Here is a 21,200-nt window from a genome sequence, read left to right on the forward strand (position 1 = left end):
GGCACTTCACTGATAGAGGTGGGCGGAGCTATGAGGTTTGACTGACAGTTGGAGGAGCCAATGGAGTTACAAGGTTTAGTCACAAGCTCTTTTTAATACTTTTCATTGGTTAAACATCTGCAAACCCCAAAGACAGACATTAAGGGTGACCAATAGTAATGATTCATGGTGGAAATAATAATAACGAGGAAATATGTAAATAAGGTTTCCACCAGAGAGCGACATTTACTCTCTAAGAATTACTGCTCACTATTAAAACACCACGACACACATCAAGGTAAAAAAAACAAAACAAGAAAGAGACAGATTGAACAATATCTCATTGGTCTCTCTCAGGGTCCAGTGGGCCCCGGGGCCGTTTCTACAGCGCTCATATAATCTCATTTATACGTGTGAAAAACAGCGGTGTGTGTGAGACGCTACAGTAAACACATCACAGCCTGGAGCGAACGCTCGAGAGAGAGAGAGAGAGAGAGAGAGAGAGAGAGAGAGAGAGAGAGAGAGAGAGAGAGAGAGAGAGAGAGAGAGAGAGAGAGAGAGAGAGAGAGATATGAAAAGAGCTTCATTCATCTGTGCACATGACCCTGAAACACTTCCTCATGTGATCGGCAGATCAGTCTCACACACACATCTGTGAATACATCATCATCATCAAATCTTTCTCACTTCACTGTCTCCTATACACAATTTTTTTTTTTTTTTTTTTTTTAAATAGAGCACAATGTACTGTATTAATTTAACGGAATTTTCCGTAATTATATTTGAGACATTTTTTTTTCTGTATTTTGAATATTTGAGTTGTGTTTTAGTGTTAACAGAAATGTCCGTAAAATTACTGGATAATTTCCTGGTAATGAGCTGCCAGTAGCTTTTCTGATTTATTTTTTACAGTGTCAATAAAACATGCAATTTCTTGTCTGCGTTTAATCCTGATTCACTAAAAATCCAGTGCATATACTTTCTAGAACTTGAGATCTGAGAGAGAACACAAGATGTTCAGTGCATAAAAAATATGAAAGTATGTCTTGTATGTTTTCCCTCCACTACAAGTAACGGACGCAAAAATAGACAATCAAATCTGCGTTCTGATCCAGAGAGAGCAGTTGTCATGAAAGTATCATTATTTCTGTGTTACAAACATTCAACAGAAGTACTGGGATAAAAGATTATAGTTCACATATAAACACTGATAGTGATTAAAATAGAGTAGCTTGACTCTTCGAATTAAGATTGTATCGATTACATCGTTATACCAGTAGGTGGCGACAAGTGACTAAAAATGTGTTTGTCACTGAATCATCCAGTAATGAAGCTAGTGAAGTCTTTATGAGTGAGTCATTGAATCATTCACCCAAACTGTTTTTTTAAATAATTAATTTCAATTAAAGGGATACTTCACCTCTGGAAAGATGAATGTGTATTTAAAATGGGTCATTTATGTAGAAGAAATGTGAAATTATTTTTGAATTTGGAGCTTTCTAGACTGAGAAAAGCCAGAAATGTATTTTTAGCTTATGTGGATAAAAGACAACAACTCCCAGAATGCACTTGCTTCGCTGCCCTAGGAGGCCACGCCCAAGCCACGCCTACCGGTTAGAGAGCACAGTTAAACAACAAGACTAGGCTACTAGTGAGTCTCCGTGACGAGTCTACCCGGGATTTCGAGATCACCCAAAATGTCTGGGATTCGGCTTTTGCGTTCTACAGTCGCCATTCATTATGTTTACTGTGGCGAGCAGGACGAGGCTGGCGGCCGCGGGAGAACGGTGCGAGGCCGGTGGCGTGATTAATGAGACGCAGAGGTCTCGTATCTCTCACGGAGGAGCGGGAATTTTCTTAGCAATGTTAAAACGCACATCAACCGATCACTTGTTTAGCCTTCATGTAAACACTACATTCAGATCGACCAATCGGAATGAATTCAGTTAGACTGAAACAAAAGGTGTGCATGTAAACAATGAATGGCGACTGCAGAAAGCAAAAGCCGAATCCCAGACATTTTGGACGATCTCGACGGCCGGACACGACCGGGAAAGAGAGGATGGTAACCCCTACTACTCAGCTTTCTCCACAGAACAAGAGCCTGCTAGCTTAGCTTCCAAAGAAAGACGGCTGACACTGTGTGTACATTCTGTGAGTGAGATCCCACCCTCTATGGGCGGGTTAAAAACATGCGGGACAGCGCCTACTACTGGCTGTAGTCTTCAGCCTCTGGCCAATAAATCCTCCGATGACGCAAAAAGACGATTTTTGCGTCATTGGAGGATTTTTTCCAGACAAAAAAATATCTCGTCTCAGGGGGATATGAGGGTAGAAAGCACGGTAATTAGAAAATACTACAGGTTTTCTACTGATACAAAGCTTAATGCTAAATCCTGAAGTATCCCTTTAATGCAGCCTTTTTTAAATAGACTGCAGGCAGCAATTGATATCTTGTCAGTAAATTGCATGTTATTCTGTGTAGTTGTCTGATCAGAATCGTGGGAGAATCGTGATCTCCATTATAAACAACAAAAATCTTGATTCGCAATTTATTCAGAATCGTGCAGCTCTTTCCGATATGGATGTACACTTCGAAAAACAACAGTGTAACATTAGTGTAAATAATCACAAGCTGATCACTCGAGCCACTTTTATATGCGGTGATGTCAGGAAGACATCTGAGGTCAAACTCAATCCTGTGTGCGTACGGTAAACAGTGCTGACGGACAAACTGAAGTCTGTTGATCAGGGATTTACAACACAAGACAGAATCTGATATTGATTTCAGTGAAAGGTCATGGACGTTTGCATGGAGGGGAAATCGCACCATAGCAACTGAGGTCTACTTGATTATTCATACACCATTTTTTAGAAAAATCACAAGTATCAAATATGATCATGAGGCTTACCAGGTTTATTTGCTCATCTCTCAATCATCATTGTATTGCATTGCATTATATGTTTTAAAACTACAGAGCTTTGATCATAAAACTAAACGTTAAATATCATATTATTGGCAGATATTGATCTTTACATGCATTTTATGCAAGTAATCTGTTACATATGGTTGATTTACATCCCACGCATCAGAATTTCTTCTGTTTGTCCATATAAATATCAGCTTCTGCACCACATTTGCATATTTTAGCTCGGTTTGTAGTATGAGTATGTAGTATACCTCTTCAAGTATGAGCTCTCGCTAAATATGAGCCATAAAAGCTCAAATATGATTCTTAACAAGAACACATGCAACCATTTTTATTTGTATTTTGTCTAAAGGTTCAAAAAACTGTTCCGTTAAAAAGAAAAAATATATTTTTCGGACTTATTTCAGACGTCAGGCTTGACAGGGTTAATCAATGAATAACACTGATGGTAAAAGACTGAACAATCACATATTGACTAAAGTTTGAACAAAAGAGTCAACCTAATGTGATTTAGGTGTGACCTCGGGCACACAGTGCTCTTCAGGCTCTCTCATTCCCAACGAACACAATGAACATGAGTTCATTAGATTAAACACACATGCACAGTGGAACCAGACTGATGTAGATTCAACAAGACTTGTCCTCCTGAAGCCTGTAAAACACACACACACACCCTCTGTGCGACATCTGTATCAGTGCTAAGCTGTGGAAAGGTTACCTGCGCTGTGAAACGCCCTAAGAGGTCGATGTTACACGGGGACCAAACCGGGTCAGAGACCCCCTGAGCCGGTCTGAGCCGGTTTTGAACAAGCTCCCATGAGCTCTGCGGCTGACAGATCCCCAGAACAACTTCTACATTTACCAAAGGTCCAAAAAAAACTTCCAAACAAGTGATTTTAATGAACATAAGAACTACTTGTGCAAACGTCACAATAAATGTACATAGAATAAACAAGTAAGATCCAGGGATCCGCTCGAAAGTCAAAAATGGCGTGCGCCAAAAATACTAAGACTTATAAACCGTGCATACACCAGAACCTGCGCTGAATTCCCTTTATAAATCCCAGAAGATTGTGCGCACATGCGTCTAACCCCGAAATAACCATATATGAGCTTACAACGCCTAGTTTTACTATGCATATCCTCATCTGCATATCATTTGCATATGCATATTCATCCACTTGATACCATGTTAAACGGTTCAAGACATTAGGAAAATATGAGATATGGATGTACCATTACATTGCTAAAAATAGTTTTGTAGCCTATCCTTGCCTTGCTTTTGAATAAATAAATCGAAATAGTATAAAATACACGTTTTTCTCAATCTTTTCGACTGGCCAAATAGTATTTTTAATTGCTTTATATTTTTAATGGAAACGGAAACTTCCATAACTTTTTCATAGTTTCGTTTTTTGCTTTCACTTTAGCGTCTTAAACAAAAACAAACTAAGGTCTATATTCCAAAGCATTATTTAATTACAACATTTAAGTGTTGGATAGTGAATTTTCACATCTATTCTTAAGAAGGAGGGTGACCGCTTAATATTGAGAATGATTTTTAGAGCTATATCTTTATATTTATCATCATTGGACCTTTCCTAGTGTTTCCCCGTCTTCCACTGGGTCAAACTCACATCAGTCTAGGGGTCACTCACACCGAACACGTTCGCGGGTACATCTGCGCTGTTTTTAAAAGGATTTATCTATGAAAAGAAAAGTTTAAAGGGGTCATATAATGGTACATGCACTTTTACAAGTTGATTGCACTGAAATGTCTGTTGGCAGTGCCTGTACACAACCATCCTATCATGATAAAAATCCATCCAGTGGTTTTGTTTTAATCTCCTTATATGTTTGACCATCTCTGAAATCAAGCCGTTCGATATTGTGGCGTCATAAGATCGTACGCCCCTCCCGCGATTGTGATTGACAGCCGTGTTTCAACACAAGACCCGCCCTGAGCGAGCTGTGACAGCCGTCGTCATACTAGTCCGCCATTGTTGATATGCTGGAGTAGAATGGCGTCTAAGCGATTGTGGTGTTCTGTTCTTAGATGTAATAAGGAACACAGCAGTCATTTGGATGTTCCTAAATCCGAGCCGTTGAAGATGCAGTGGCTGAGTTTTGTTTTTGAAGCGATATGCCCAAAGGATTGACGCGGGGATTCCCTCATGGGGATTCCCCACGATCGTCTGTGCTTTCATGTTTGCGCGAATCATTTCACACCAGACAGCTTTACAAACGAGAAAAAACGGATCGGTACCAACGTGTTCCTGCTGAACCTCCAGAAGATGTGAGTGTAATGTTTTATTAACCTTTATATTAGTATTTATATTAATCTTTGCGAAATTTGCAAACCTTGCTGCAGGCTTCACGATGAATGCGTCTAAGGTTTACACTCAGGGTTAGTATTGTATTACGGCATGTTTTCTATGTACGACGTTCTCAATATAATTCATAATCCCACGTTTATAACGAATAACACGTGGTTATTGTGTTAGATACGGTCAGAGAATGTCTAATACGGTGTACCCACAGAACAGTGGGGCGGGGTGAGCAAAGCTCATTATCATTTAAAGACACATGCACTGAAACGGCGTGCTGAAAACAGAGCTGTTTTTGACCAGGTAAAATTAGTGTTTTCTTACAATACTAATGAGAATTTTTAATTAAAGTATATTACAAACTTTTAATTTAGACCCTAAAGAATCATATTAGCTTGTACAAAAATGGCATTATATGACCCCTTTAACAATGTTAAAAACATAACAGATCAATGCTTTATGTCAAAGACACCTGGTTAATGGGAAAATGAGCTTCATCTGAATGAGGGGTCACAGCAGATTAACTGAAGAGCAGGAGAGACCTCTGACCTTTAAACAGATGCTAAAAAGATTGAGCAGAACATGCACTTTACACAGATCAGATCCAGTCAAACGTAACGAGATTGGGGCGTCTTTCATTAGTTTTGTTCAGGATACAATGTCTCTCGTTCATTAACTGATTACATGTGTTGTTTAGGCAGATGTGCAGGAAAATAACCCGATAAAGCCTATAATGTCTATTGACTAAAGCCTCAACATGATTAAAGCCTGTTGTACACGCTCTCCTTCAGTCCTTCTGTCGTCGGACTGATACTTTAGACTTTTTAGCAAGTAAAAGGCTTTTAGTATAATTGTACAAACGTCCACGTTCAGCTCGTAAAGTGATTTTATTAAGTAAACTCAAGATTCACTTTTATTTTGTTAGTAGTAGCACTTCAAGATGAACACTGAGATTTACTTGATTATCCACATGTAATTTTTTATGTGTATCAAATATGATCATCTCTCAATCTTCATTATATTTCATAGCATCATGTGTTTTAAAACTACAGAGCTTTGATCATAAAACTAAGCATTTAAATATCATCTTACTAAATTATATTATTGGTAGATATAGTGACGACTGATATTTACATGCATGTTATAAGATCTCATTGATTTACATTACAAGCATCAGAATCTCATCTTACCGGATATAAATATCAGCATCTTGCATATGTTTGCTCAGTTTGGGCCTGTGAATAAAGCTGAGCTGTGTTCTTCCTCCATATTCTCACTATATCATACTGTATGAGCCAATAAAAGCTCAAATATGATAGTCAATTGCATATTAGATTTTACTGCATTTCATGCATCGGGCCTTACAGGGTTAAAGCAAGTCTAATGCATGACATTTGATCAGACAAACTGTGACATTTAGACAATTAGACGCAGCGTAAGGGGACATTGCACGAGACGATTGATTAAACTAGAGCTCTGTTTGACCATGCAAAAGACATTTTGTGTCGCTATGCAGTTGCTAGGGTGTTGCTAAGTCTCTGTGATATCCTGGTCTCTACATTAGTCTTGCTGAAGTGTAATATTTAAGCAAGCACATGTTTCCAAACTTGTAATCCTTTGTTCAACAAAGAAATCAAGTCTTAATGGACAGAGACGGGATAGTCATGTGGTGCCAGGAATACTGCTCTCTGATTGGATCAGAGGAAGTGATGATGTCATAATGGAGGCTGAATCATGCCTCATCACTTCCCATCCTGTACAAGATAAATCACATTACAGGCAATAAATGTGTGGAATGTTACACTAAAAAGCTGCGGCAACAGTAAACGCTTTACAGAATATGATCTAGAACCGACATAAAAAAAATAAAAACCCAAAAATGAGAAACCAGTCAGTCAGAGAGTCTAATAGGGATTGAGAGGAAAAGGCCTGTGGGAAAACATGACCTCGATTTCCCAACATCAATAATTGCACCATTTACAAGTGTATAATATTAAGCGTGAAACACTGTTAAAGAGAAGTAGACAAGAAACTGTGATGAAATAAACCACAGGAGATCTTTAACGGATGTGCTCGCATAGACCAAATGACTATCAGGACCGAAGATTAAAGGCACAGTACACCCGAAAATATAAAAGCAGAAACTGCAGAATTTTCCAGGTTGCTCTTTTCATACATTGAAAGCGAATGAGGATGAGCAACAAAAATCACCATGAAAGTATCATTACAGTACACTGTAAAAATTATTTTTTGAGGTTGAGTACGTTTTACAATAAAATACTATTTCAGTCTTTCTACTTCAAATATTCATGTTTAACTTGATGTTTAACTTGCTTGTTTCTTTGTAATAAGTGACATTTACTAGCGTGAAAACAATTTTCAAGTGATTTAAAAAGTGTATTTGTCATTGAATCACTCATTCAAGAGATTCGTTCAAAACACTGATCCAGTAATGAAACAAGTGAAGACTTTGAGTGAGTCATTGAATCATTCGCTCATTTGATTCGATAATTTATTCAGATTAAGCAATTATCATTTTGTCAGAAGCCTGTAGTAAATAACATGTTATTTTGTTTATAATCATGAGAGAATCATGTTCTCAGAATCGTGATTCTCAATTTAACCAGAATAGTGCAGCTCTGGTGTAGTACGAATGAAATTCAGACGTACAACATCCGCCATCTTGTCATTGTCATTCTGCTAAACATCTATTATGAAGAAAAAGTCAGTCATACAGGCTTTGGAACGACATGATCATTTTTTGGATGAACTGTTGCTTTAAATCATACCAAGAAACTGATCCCTTGACTAACAGTGAAGACGGCAACAGCCCGTGAGCATCAGCGATCACATGCTCAGAGGTTTGGAGGGGGAACACACAAAAGAAACACTGTGTGTGACAGAGAGACTTACTGAGGAAGATGAAGAGAGTTTCAACACCGCAAAGATTCTGATCATTTACAGTATGACTTTTGTCCCCCTCATCATTTTCAGCAAAATCTGATCATTTTCATGTGAACTTCAACTTAGAAACGTATATTTCCACTAAAATGAGCATCATTGGACACAACGATGCTAATATAATATGGAGGTTAACCAATCAAAACTCTCAAAAAAACAATACGACTCTCTTTCTTAAGCCCTATTCGGACGGGATTAACTTTACAAGGGTAGTGGAGTGTAATTTTACCACAGGACGTCTGTAATATTAATGGCCAATTCGCACGGGATAAGAGATATCAGTAAAACTAGCAGAAGTGGGAGAGTAACTCGCTTTACACACCGCCGTCACTCCTGTCGTCATGTGTGTTACGCTGCTTCCTGATATCACGTGCGCGAACACATATAACCTATATTTATATATATAAAACAGTTATGTCCGGTCGGACGATGTATTAATGAACTTCAGATTGGATTGTGTTGGTGAAAGGCTCTTACCTAACGCTAAAAGATGTTTTGTGCCTCTAACAAGTGCTTCGATCTTCTTTCTGATCTGAATGGTGTGTAAAACACTTGAGTTTTGCCACAGACTCGTCCCAGAGACTGAATGCGTTATCAAGCGTCTCCATACTCGAAAAAACACGTAAAACTACTTTTAAACAGGAAATGACGGAATATTTTCGTAAGGGATTAGCATCACCTGAGGTCATTTTTCTGGACCTTTTTACTGAAAGTAAAAGTCGCCGTAATCTTTCCTGACATTGTCCGTCATGATCACTGAGATGCACATTCAGACGGAGCTAAAATCACAGAGAAGCTCTGGTAATTATTACTGTACCCCTCCTCTCCATGCTAAACTAGTCCCGTCAGAATAGGGCTTTACACTGACAAACACAAAACGAGAAGCCAAACAAAAGCTAACAAGAGGATATAAGGGTTTTCATGCTACTCACAGTCACATAAAAGTAGTACAAATGATATATTTTGAGTCTGATAAAATCATTGAATTCACATTTAATTTGTTGACTGATAATTATTCCTTCCACCGAAGCTCTAAAACAACCACCAACATTTAATATCTCCAACATATCACACACACCTTCATGTAGCTTATTTGAACAAACAGGGCTTGAATGGGATTTGAGAGCTGTAATGGAGGAGAAGACTATATTATTAAAACAGAAATTGGGTCTGTTCTTCACAAAAAACAACGTGTACTGTTGTAAAATGGGGGAAATGCAGATAAAAGATTCTGAATCCTGAATTCTGAATCCTGCCAAAACCTCTGTGCAGTTAAAAGGAAAATCGATGCAATAGCCACAATTCTCCAGTATATGTCAACTTTAATCTGCACTTGAAAAACTTTGGTCATTTCAAATGGAAAAGAACTCAAAACTACATCAGTGCAATCTCGTCAAGTGTTTAACTGTGAGTGCTCTCATTAATTACTTTATAAGCATCCCATAACAAGCCAGTTCAACAGCTTCACCTCCATCAAAACCATCACCGCTGAGCTCTAAAACACTGATTTAAATTCAGATCTCACCCTCGTGTTTTCCTCTTGTTCTCAGCGGGGGAAAGTTCCTGATCGGCTGGAGCGTTCGGTCACACACAGTAAACCAGCAACACACCAATCCTGCTCGACTCGAGATCACTGCGGCTGCCTCTGCGCTCTGGAGGAGAACGCTTGGACTGTAACTACTGAAGGCCTGGGGCAGGATCTCACACACACACACACACACACACACACACACACACACACACACACACAAGGGAAGACCTACGGCCATGTGACAGAACACCAATAAATCAACAGGACAGATCTGCGTTCTACCAATCTGACATTTTCATCAAAGTAACACGCGTTTGCATTTAGGCAATGCATTTGTCAGACGCTTTCACCCAAAGTGATTGAAGTTACAAATTTCATCAGTTCATGCATTCCCTGGGAATCAAAACCATGACTTTAGTGTTGCTCTGCACTTACAGCAACAGAAATGCTTAAAGTAGTAAGTCATTTTATCCCTTAAAACTCATCTTTGATCACCAAAATGACATATTTAAACGTTTTTCCTTGAAAAATGCCTTAAAATATATTGAATGTAACTCGACACCGTTGCCTCATTTAGTATGCGCGGTTCTATGAATATGCAAATGAGCCCCGCCTCCACTCACTCAGCTCAGAGATCCGCTGGTTCACGATCACACGTTGATCTGATTGGTTACAAGGTCGTTTGTGACGATTTTCAAAGCGTGTTTCTGAGACTGTCTTTGGTTCACTGCAGTTTTAAGGAGAAAATACTCAGCAATGCTGTCGACTTATGAATTTACACATGGTTTGTCTTAAAGCACATTAAAAACACCACATACACACATAAACATTAAAAACTGGATTTTCACCACAGGGGGACTGTAAATGCTTACATTTACACACATTTATCTACATGACGACACCATAAACATCCATTGGTTTTACATACAGCTAAACACAAAAAATTAATTCAAATCTGTTTTTCCTCCAGATGCACACCAGATTTTCTTTCTTGTAGCCTATATGCTATAGCAAATCTTGGCTGCGTTATTGTTTATATCATTGCAAAAATGTAAACTGTATTAGGCCTATCGTACAGCTCTATATATAAAGTTTAACTTTATCCACATTCATACAGTATACTTGCGCAAGCCGATATATACTATATAGCTGTTATGAACGATTCCCATTTAGTGTTTCCCTGTTTTGTGTCTTAGGACTCTTATTTTGATAAGCAGTTCCTGTTCACATGGTTCCCGTGTTTTACTTCCTTGTTTCTTTGGCTGTGTCCGAAATCACATACTCTCGAGTAGAATAGATACTTAATTTGAATGAGTAATTACTTCATGACCGCTAAAAATAGTATGAATGTAATCCGGACATACTATGCCTACATTCTCCATGTTGTCATTATCATGTGACCTACCAGCGTCGCTTCACTGTCATTCAGAAATCCTCTCCCGTGGCCTTATGGGATAGTAAAGTGTCCATCATATGCACACTTCAGAATCTCACCAGAAGTAGTAGATCATCCGGGTACTTTTCTATAAGTTCTGTGAATTCAGACATACTGTTTTTCGCCTACTATATAGTAGGGAAGTATGCGATTTCAGACGCATCATTTACCCTCATTTATCTCCATAGCTACTCATCGCTCTCACCTGTTCCTTGTTTCAGCCCTTGTTATCTTGTGTATTTAAACCCCATGTTCTTTGTTTGATGCTGTCCTTGATGGGTGTTACATGTGCGTATGTTTCTGCCTTTCCTTGTGTTTGTTTACGTGGATGGCTCCCAGCAATGTTACAATAGCAAATCTCAACTACTTGATTGTTTTTATTATTGCAAAATGTGATTATATTATCGCCCAGCTCTAATCTGCTAAATGCGACTATAAGGCGTGAAGATATTAAGATATTAAAAACATTAACATCATGATTTTCTGTAAAGCTGCTTTGAAACAATGTATGCTGTGAAAAGTGACATACAAGAAAATTCTTTGGTGCTCATAACCACTGTTGACGATGCATAGTTAGCATTTTTGCGCGACACCTGGTGTATTTCTAATAGCTGCTCAACTCTAAATAACAAACAGATCACATTCTCTGCATTTCTTGCATCTGCGCCAGACAATTACTAGTGAAAAGACGTTTTTGTGTGTGAAAAGTATTGGTGGTAAATTCAAATACTTCAATAACACTTAAAGAAGAAAGTAAACTAGCATCTGATGACGTCAACGTACTGCGGTTCTCAGATGTAAAATGCGAGGACTTAAAATAAACCTGATCTGAATCTATCAAAAACATCCTTTATTTTATTTATGAATTATTTATATATTTGAGAACATCACCAAAGGGAGGTTTGGTCAGATTCAGCTTACGTCTGGAGACATTTTAACAGCTAAAATACAGCTAAACACACACAAGTGTGCATTAAAATAAGTGCAAGAGAGTTTTAGAAAAACAGCCTAAATCAACTCAGCAAAACATCCATTTAATAGTGGATTTAAAGTATGTGAACTAGATTGCAATAGACCTTCTTATGTAACTCGTCCTGTCTAACGAACATGCTAAACGGACAGTTCACCCGAACACATGTTTTGTGAACCAAACAACATTGGACCCCATTGACTTTCATTGAATGCACAAAAAAATCTTCCTTTGTGTTTTCCCAGAAGAAAGATATTCATACAGGTTTGGAACGGCATGAGGGCAAGTTAATGATAGATTAATCATTTCTGGGTGAAGTATCGTAAAAACAAAAACAAAAAAACGCTGCTGAAAACACGATTTATTGACTCGGACTGATTGGTGCAGTAGATGTAGTGACATGTGAACTAGGTTAATTCAGTACAGTGATGCGGTGAGGCGTGTGTTAATGCACTGCTCCACATTCAGTGTCTGCAGATCACAGGCCTGTCTCTACAGCTGAGGGATTCTGGGTAATGAGATGAAGGAGTCTCAGAGGGCACTTCATAACTGTGAGAGTTTGTGCGGATTCATGCACAATCATGTAATAAGTACAGCAGAACCATGCAAACCTGCTAGCGATAAAACAATCGTCGTACGGAAAACATGGACCGAATCCAAGGTGTTCTCTACAACCCGCCAAAATAAAAGTTCAGTTTAACTTGAAGAAATTATGACAGAAATGTATAATAATTGTAAAACTGAATGTACTTCTCTAAGTACTAATAGCAATAATAATAGTTAATTAAAACGTTGTTTTTAAGGAATATCAAACAGTTTTATAATTGTTCATCCATGTTTTAATTTTAAAGTCCTCCCGTGGTGAAAATCAAGTGTTTAATATTGTATATATGTCTATGTGGTGTTTTTAATATGCTTTAAGACATGCAAAGGGCGTAAAGTTGCATTCAAGCTATTTTAAGGCATACATTTTTTTTTTTAAAGGAAAAAATGTTTAAATATGTCATTTTGGTGATCAAACTTGAGTTTTAAGGGATAAAATGATTGACTACAGGAGGACTTTAACAATTTAAATATTTATAAAACACTAAAATGAATTTTTTTGGGTTTACTGTTAAAGTTTGCATTTATTTGATCACCTCTTTGATAATAGATTTGTATGGAATCGTAAAAAAAGATTTTCTAAAAATAAATAAAACATTTTATAGGATTATAGGATATTGTTAAAATAGTATTAAACTGTTAAAGTTGTATCAATTCAATTGATTAGACATAACTCTTGATTATTAAAATGTAATGCAACCATTGAGAAGGAATCCAGATAAATTTAAACGTAAAACGAAGAATTTGAATAAAAAATAAAAACGGAGTTTAGGAAAAAAAACACACATCAAAAATGGATATTAATCGATACTGTTAAGCTCATAAAAAAACAAAAGGCACCGTAACATTTGTCCATGTGACTCGTGCATTATACTCCAAGTCTTCTGAAGTCATATGATGCTTTATAGGATGAATTAAGTTGCTTTTATGGTGCTTTTCATTTCATAAGCAGAAACTGGAAAACTCTGCTCCGCAAACGAACGTCACTCGGGTTCAGAAGGGCACGAGTGAGAGTATGGTGATATTTCTCGAGGTGATCTATTGATAAAAACGAATGAGAAACTCTGGTCAGCCGGCGCTCTCGGTCTCTGGTTCACATGACCTCCGCGGCGTCTGGAGGGCGAGCGCAGGAGAGTCACGCAGACCGCATTACAGAGCGGGTTAAGGTATCCGAGGAATGCTATTTTCCAGCAGAGATCTGTGTTGTGAGAGAAAGAAGCACAGCCTGTTTACAGCATTAACTGAATATGTGTGAATCCTCTTAAAATATAAAGACTGATGCTGCTGTTTACTGATCATGTGTTCAGGCTAGAGCTCACAAACACTGGCAAAACAATCAGATTCTGCAAGATGCGTTACACACTATCAGCATATTAGAGAGATTTGTGAAGGATCATGTGACACTGAAGACTGGAGTAACGATGCTGAAAACACAGCTTTGATCACAGGAATAAATTACGCTTTACTATATATTCACATAGAAAACAGCTGATTTACATTATAATAATATTTCACAATATTGTTGTGTTTTTAATTTATGTTTTACAGGGTTCCCACTCTTTTCTTGAAATGATTTTCCAGGACTTTTCCAGGACATTTTCAAGACTTTTTCAGCTGCTACAGTGCGAGTCAAGTTATCACAACTAAGGCTGGGCGATATACCGATATTATCATATCGAGATATATTTTGAAACAGATGTGATATTGTACCTATACCGTATCTGTTTTAAAGTTGTGCAAAGATTGTTGTCTTTCACAATGCCACCTGCTTTCCTCTACTTGCAATGTCACACTACTAAAACAGAAGTTATTCTCTACTTTAGTTCATACACTGCTATTTTACTTGCTGATATCAGTGCACATTTGCCACATTTGCACATGTCACATGTCTGTAGTTTAGAGGGGCAAGTCCTACCAGCATAGCCTAGAAATCTGGACACACCCTAGCGGCAGCAAAATGTGTTTTGCAGCCAGGATAGTCTAGCAACTCTCCATTGACTTTTGAGCTGCAAAAACCTAAATTGGGTCAGGCCAATCACATCGTGTATAGAGTAGGCGGGGCGGGCTTAACATAATGACGACAGAGTTGCGACGGTTCCCTGCCTGCTACTTGAAAACAAAGAATGACGGCTGCTGCTGGAGAACAGTCTTTCGAATCGGCTTTGGTCGCGTTTTGTAACTTTGGAGTTAAGTTTTTCTTTGAGGAAAGAGCAAAGAACGGCACTTAAGTCATTCTTAAAAAAAGGAAGATGTGTTCGTAGTTTTGCCGTCCAGATATGGCAAAAGTTGAATCTATCAACTAAGCTCCGCTGTTGGGAAAACGCTCTGGTTGGTTGAAGCGCTGTCCTATTGCGTGCAGAGGGAATTTGAAAGACAGGCGTTTATCCCGCCCCTCGGACTGAGCCGTGTCTATGGTGAGTTGCCAGACCTAACATCTTGATGTAGGTCTGGCTTGCCAGGCTACTACCAGCGTACTGAGATGTCAAATTGCATACTTGCTATGCAAAATGCGTACATATTGGCAGGTTTGTGTCACGTGGGGCGTTGTGCTGGCTACATGCAGAAATGAAAGCAGACAGCTCCAGCCCAATATTACCAGAGCCCGTCTACGGAGAGCCTTGGCACTTCCTATTAGCCCCATTGTATCGATCTTTGTTGCAGTTCCATTAGAATTCCACTGGAGGTGATCGCGGACGAGTGCAGACTGAACGAGTGCAGACTGGACGTCTATTGGGCTAGACCATAGATATCATATAAAGGCTAGATGTCTTAAGGCGGAGTCACTTCCGGCATCACCGGCGGCCATCTTACCACAGGGCTCTGTGTATTAAGGTGAGTGATCAGCACGCACACAAATCCTCTTATCTCGCTGAAATCTTGACGGATTTACAAACGGTTTGGTTTCTTACAAACGTCATTAACGTGGCTATAATTCTTTCATATGGAAGTCTATTTGTATAATTATTCATATGCATGTAGTGTCATAGCTACATCTCTGACGTTTATAACGTTGAAAAAAATTAAAAAAATGTAGCAAGTTATGGTTATTTAAAAGTACATGCACCATGTTATGAGCGAGCGAGCACCCTGTGGTAAGATGGCCGCCGTGTGCGGACGTCGACCTCCATTGGCCAGCAGCGCGGACGAGACATCTAGCCTTTATATGATATCTATGGGCTAGACGGCTAAATTCGTCTCTTTCACCCGATTGCCGATGAGAAATCTCAGATTTAATTGTAGGTTTTGCAAGTTCAACATGGGTTATAGGTCGAAAGTTGAATGAACGAGTCCTCCTGTCCTTCTGATTTCTTACAGGTTGAGTTGTTGTTGCCCATAACACGCTAGCATTCTGCTTATGAACGCTGATTGGTCAGTGAAGGACTGATAACGACCAGAGATACCGCTTGATGGCATCGTGGCATCCGAAGTGGGACCAGAAAGAAACAAAACAAAAACTCTTCTAGCACGTGTGTTTACCTGTGTCAGCTGTGTTGTCGATGCCTCGAGAGAAAACAAAGTGCAGAGCTGAAAGCACCAGAGTGACTGAAGGATTGCCGTAAAGCAGTATCTCTGGTCGTACGATGTGTATGACGTCATTGACATTTTAAGTGTAAACCCCAGTAGGCTAAACCCTGAGATTATTACTTGTGACAATAAAACAAAATATATGGATATGAGAATGTGTATACATAAATAAATGAACAATCTCTTACATATTTTCTAATTTCACTAAACATTTCATTAAGTTTCGTGAACATTTTTATTAAACATGGACCTTTATGTTCATTAAAAATACTTTTTATGCTATTGTATGCTCATTTTTTAAATGTAAGCAACTAATTTAGACGTGCAAACTGGGTGCCGGTGTGATGAGAAATTCGAGCTCGGCCAGATTCGGCTCGAAGTCGTTCATCTTCAGATGCGGCGCCGCGCGCGTTGTTACAAAAAATGTCGCACACACCGCCAGGCGAAATTGGGTCTTGCGGACCCAACGCGCACGACCGCCCACACCGCAATGACGTCATTTTTGCGGCGCGCACCCTCGCGCTCGTGTGGACGCGTCGAGTATAAACCAGGCTTAGATGCGCGAATGGATTCAAAATGTTCAAGCTTCGAACTAGACGCGATACGCGCGAATTTGACGCTCTATTCGCGTTTGGTGTGAACGCAGCATAATGAACAGGCTGCGATGTCAAGATTGCAATGCTGGAATGCGTGTGTGTGTGTGTGTCAGAGAGAGAGAGGCGTGGGCGCGATCGAACGATCATACAGGACATCGTTAAAACTGCAAAGTGTTAGCCTACTTATATTTGTGTAAAACACAACATTGTGTTAGATACGTGAATGAAGCTAAGTGACATGATGTAACGTTACAACTCAGCTAGAAGCTAGGCTAAAGTTAGCCTAACGTTACATTAGAGATGTTAAAGATAACGTTCAAATACGTTGTTGACTTGCCTTAGAACAGATGTAGACATCCTTGTTTAATTTATCAACGTTTAATTGGTGTGGTGTTCTACCGCATAACTTAATCCAGAGCAGACACTTATCTCGGTTGAGATGTGGTTTGGGAAAAAATACACACCGTCGCCCAGCCTCTCAGGATACCTAGTTTCGGAGTTGCATGTACCCCATGCACACCGTTTGACCATTTTAAACTTAAAATGACAAGAAAAAACATATAAAAAACGAATGAAAACTGACTAACTGCAATGCATTTCAATGGACGTGGAAGCAGAGAATGTCCGAGTGTATTGGGTTAGCTATGCGCACTATTATTGGCTCATTGCGTTTGGGGGCGTGGCTTAGTCATAGGCCAATTCTCTTCCTATTAGACATTCTCTGATATTATTGAAGGCAGCTGAAAACAGACATTCATGCGTAAAATGTTTAACCCGTTTGCATTCATCCACAAGGAGGGAAAATTATTTTCCAGGACAACACAAATGTTTCCAGGACATTTTACTTTTTTTCCCATTTTCCATGTGTTTTCCAGGACTGGAAAATTGGTCTTTCATTTTCCAGGTTTTCCAGGTTTTCCAGGACGCGTGGGAACCCTGTTTTATCAAATAAATGCAGCCTTGGTGAGCATTAGAGACATCTTTCAAAAAAACGTAATTCTTATTTATTAACTTTTTGACCAGTTTTATATATACACATAATATATATATATATATATATATATATATATATATATATATACACACACACACATATATATTTATGTGTATATGCGTGTATGTGTGTGTGTATATATATATATATATATATATATATATATATATATATATATATATATATATATATATATATATATAGGTGCTTGTCTGTAAAAAATACCCTGCAATAATGTAAAATATTGCTGTTTATTGTTATATTGGTGAATAAAAAAATGAAAATGATTAAATTCAATCATCTCCGTTGTATTGTTTTAATGAAAATCAATGTGAGAAACGACCTTTACTTTCTGCATGTAATTGGCTACAACAGCCATTTGGTCAAAAAGGCAGTTCCTATGATTGGAAAAAACGTGAGATATATCGGATATAGCCAAAGGCTGAAAAATATCAAGACATATATTCTGTATCTACAGTATCAGCTAATCATAACTAACAGAGACACCTCTCAGATCTGAGTCTGAATTCAGGGCACATTCGCCTGAAAAATGCAAGTGCATAAAATATTCTCTCATAAATCAAACGGACTTTCTGAGATGTAATATTTCTAAAATTAAAAAATGCATGAGCTTCTACTTTGGGAAACAGCAGTTGGTCATGTTGAACAGCGGCGTGGATCTGTGCGAAGATGATGATGATGATGTCACAGGGTCATTACTGTACTGATGAGTGTTTATTATTTATTTAATACTGCTCATATTTATAAAATACTGCTCAGTGTTATTTTAGCATCACTGAGATACTAGTTCTTATTAATATTTTGAATGTTTCTCATTTGATATTTTCTGTTTTCATTTTAATTTTAGTAATTTTGTTGTGTTTTTGTCATTTTTATTAGTTTTTTTTAAATATGTCTTTAGTTTTTTATTTCACATTAAATTAAATGAAAATGACAAACGGTGCTTTGGAAACTAAGGGTTATTATCATTAACTAAAACTATTACAAAAACGTATCGGTTAATTTAAATAACGTTGAAATAAAAAAAATATAAATATTAATTTTTAACTAAACATAAATGTTGCCTTGGCAATAAACTGAAACAAGTTGAAGTTGAGGCACTAAAATTAGTAACTAAATAAAACTAAAACTGAAATAAAAGCAAATTACATCTAAATAGCAATATTTAAAAACACTAAAAAACTAATAAAATGACAAAAGTACATAATGAAATTTCTAAAAATGTAACTAAAATTAACAGGAAAAATTTAAATATAAAATAAAAGTGAATTCAAAATATTAATAAAACTAAAATAAAAACTAAAACTATCCTTTGAATTTCTTTAATATATAATTCATTTTATTTTAAATAAAAGTGTTTTATTGTTTAAGCTATATATATATATATATTATAATAACCACGAATAATAGTGAACATACAAACACTAAATATTAATCCAGCTTCAACATCAGTTTTTCATGGTCAACAAGCAGCACTCGAGTCTTCATCTGAAAAATGTACAAATCTAGTATTCAAGGCTGAAGAGGAAGAGGAGGGAAGCCTTCACCATCAACCCCTGAAGGTCCTTGAGCTGATCGTTGTTAAATCATTGATTGTCTGAATGCCTCCATCCCATTATGCTAAATACAATGACATCACAACAATCGCTATGGCAACACGTATCCAGCCATACGTTCAGTGAGCGGATGAAGACGAGTCTCTCGCTGACAGAAACGGCACGTTTCTTCTGTTGCATAATGCAGATGCAGCCTCACCAATCAATCACATCTCACACACACTTCAGCATGTTTTTAACCTAAACACTAATGAGATCTGAGAGTATTTTTACAGTCTAAATGCTGATATTTAGCATATTCAAACTGCATTCATGTTTTCAACACAAATGTAAATAAGAGCATTTTTACAGACTAATGAAAAACGCTGATCTGTGATGTTATCTGCACTACCGTTATGATATTTCATTGCACTTTTAAGGTTGATTTTTTGCCCTTTTGGTGCCTGACAGGCTTGGTCAATGTGAGCTTGTAGTTGCATGTAAACTAGGAGTCGTTTGATGTCAGTAATTCAACCACATTTGCGATAATACTAACGAACGCCCTGAAAGAGGAAATGCTGATTAACAGTAAAACGGCTTATCATCAAGACACAAACTTCCTGACAGATACGCATCCATGAGCTCTAGAAACACAAGCTGCATCTTCATTCACAGACTATCAATTACAGTTTGCACAAATATCATTTCAGTCCACTTTTAGAAATAAGGGTTCTAATAATAGGTTCTATGTAGAACTCTAGGGTTCTAAAAAAAACACAAAGGAGAAATGTCTTAAACGATTGCAGAAGACTTACTTAATTCATGTTTAACGGGTCATTTAAAAAAAAAAATTCTACTGATAAGCTGTATAATTCATAACATTTCGTTTAAATTAAAAATGAGGCCTAGGTTAAATGTGCTTGGTACAATTTATGCTGTTTTTTTATTTTATTTTATTTATTTATTTATTTTTTATTGTGGTTGGAATCTGTGTAGTGTTTTGTTAAAGTTGAAAATGTTCAATAAATATATAAAAAAGAAAAAAATTAATTAAAATGGTCATACATTGATCACATGATGAAAAGTTCTATATAAAAACAAACCAAAATGTATTCAGACACCTTGCTATCCTCACTTACATGAATAACTATAGTGTCCTCCGCCCACTAGTTAAGAAATATAAAAAAATATTAATTTTTTGGTTTGACTCTGTTTGACCATAAGATTCTGTCTAGAACCTTCTCTTCTGAGGGCCTGTTGTTTACACCCGGAGTTGAAATGTTTTCCAGACGGATTTAAAGGAGGTGGACTGAGATCTAGACAGAAGTGGACAAGTGTAAATGCATCTGGTTGTTGAAGCCACATGTGTGAATTTCCTCCTTTAAAAATGGTAAAATAATAAATAAACGTGCAAGAGTGTGTAAGACCGGATATCTGACAGGGCTACAGTGACTCGTCTCGCCACAGTCGCCACAGATATGACCCGCCACAGATTACTTCAGCAAGCCGAATGCAGCAAAAAAGAAAAAATATATATATATATTATTTTTTTTATTATTGAAAGGAGTAAAGCAATATACAGGTGTATATTGTACACGATATTCTAATTTTTCGAGTTTCACCTGTACAGTAAAACCATGAAAGTTAGATTTTCCTTCCATCTATTTTTACGATAACAACCCCCCTCACCCCCGAAAACAGCTTAGATACAACAGAATAACATAGCGTCTGGTAACAAAGGCAAAATATAACAATTATGTCATTACACCTTTCAAGGCACGTACCCATGCATA

General features: G+C 37.6%; 1 protein-coding gene across 6 annotated transcripts in view; it reads right to left on the minus strand.

The window, feature by feature from the left end:
- Window positions 1-21,200, minus strand: part of rab27b (RAB27B, member RAS oncogene family) — a 44,906-nt gene that overhangs the window by 11,837 nt on the left and 11,869 nt on the right. The window contains exon 1 of one of the 6 annotated variants that reach the window (XR_014031996.1): window positions 9,723-9,849. The exons of 3 other annotated variants lie outside the window; for them this stretch is intronic. The gene's annotated coding sequence lies outside the window, so the exon portion shown is untranslated. Of the gene's footprint in view, window positions 1-9,722; window positions 9,886-21,200 lie in introns of those variants that run through there. 2 more of the 6 variants (XM_081391397.1, XM_081391398.1) reach the window with 2 other exon arrangements.

This window comes from Scardinius erythrophthalmus, assembly GCF_964197995.2.
Source record: "Scardinius erythrophthalmus genome assembly, chromosome: 17".
Taxonomy (NCBI): Eukaryota; Metazoa; Chordata; class Actinopteri; order Cypriniformes; family Leuciscidae; genus Scardinius; species Scardinius erythrophthalmus.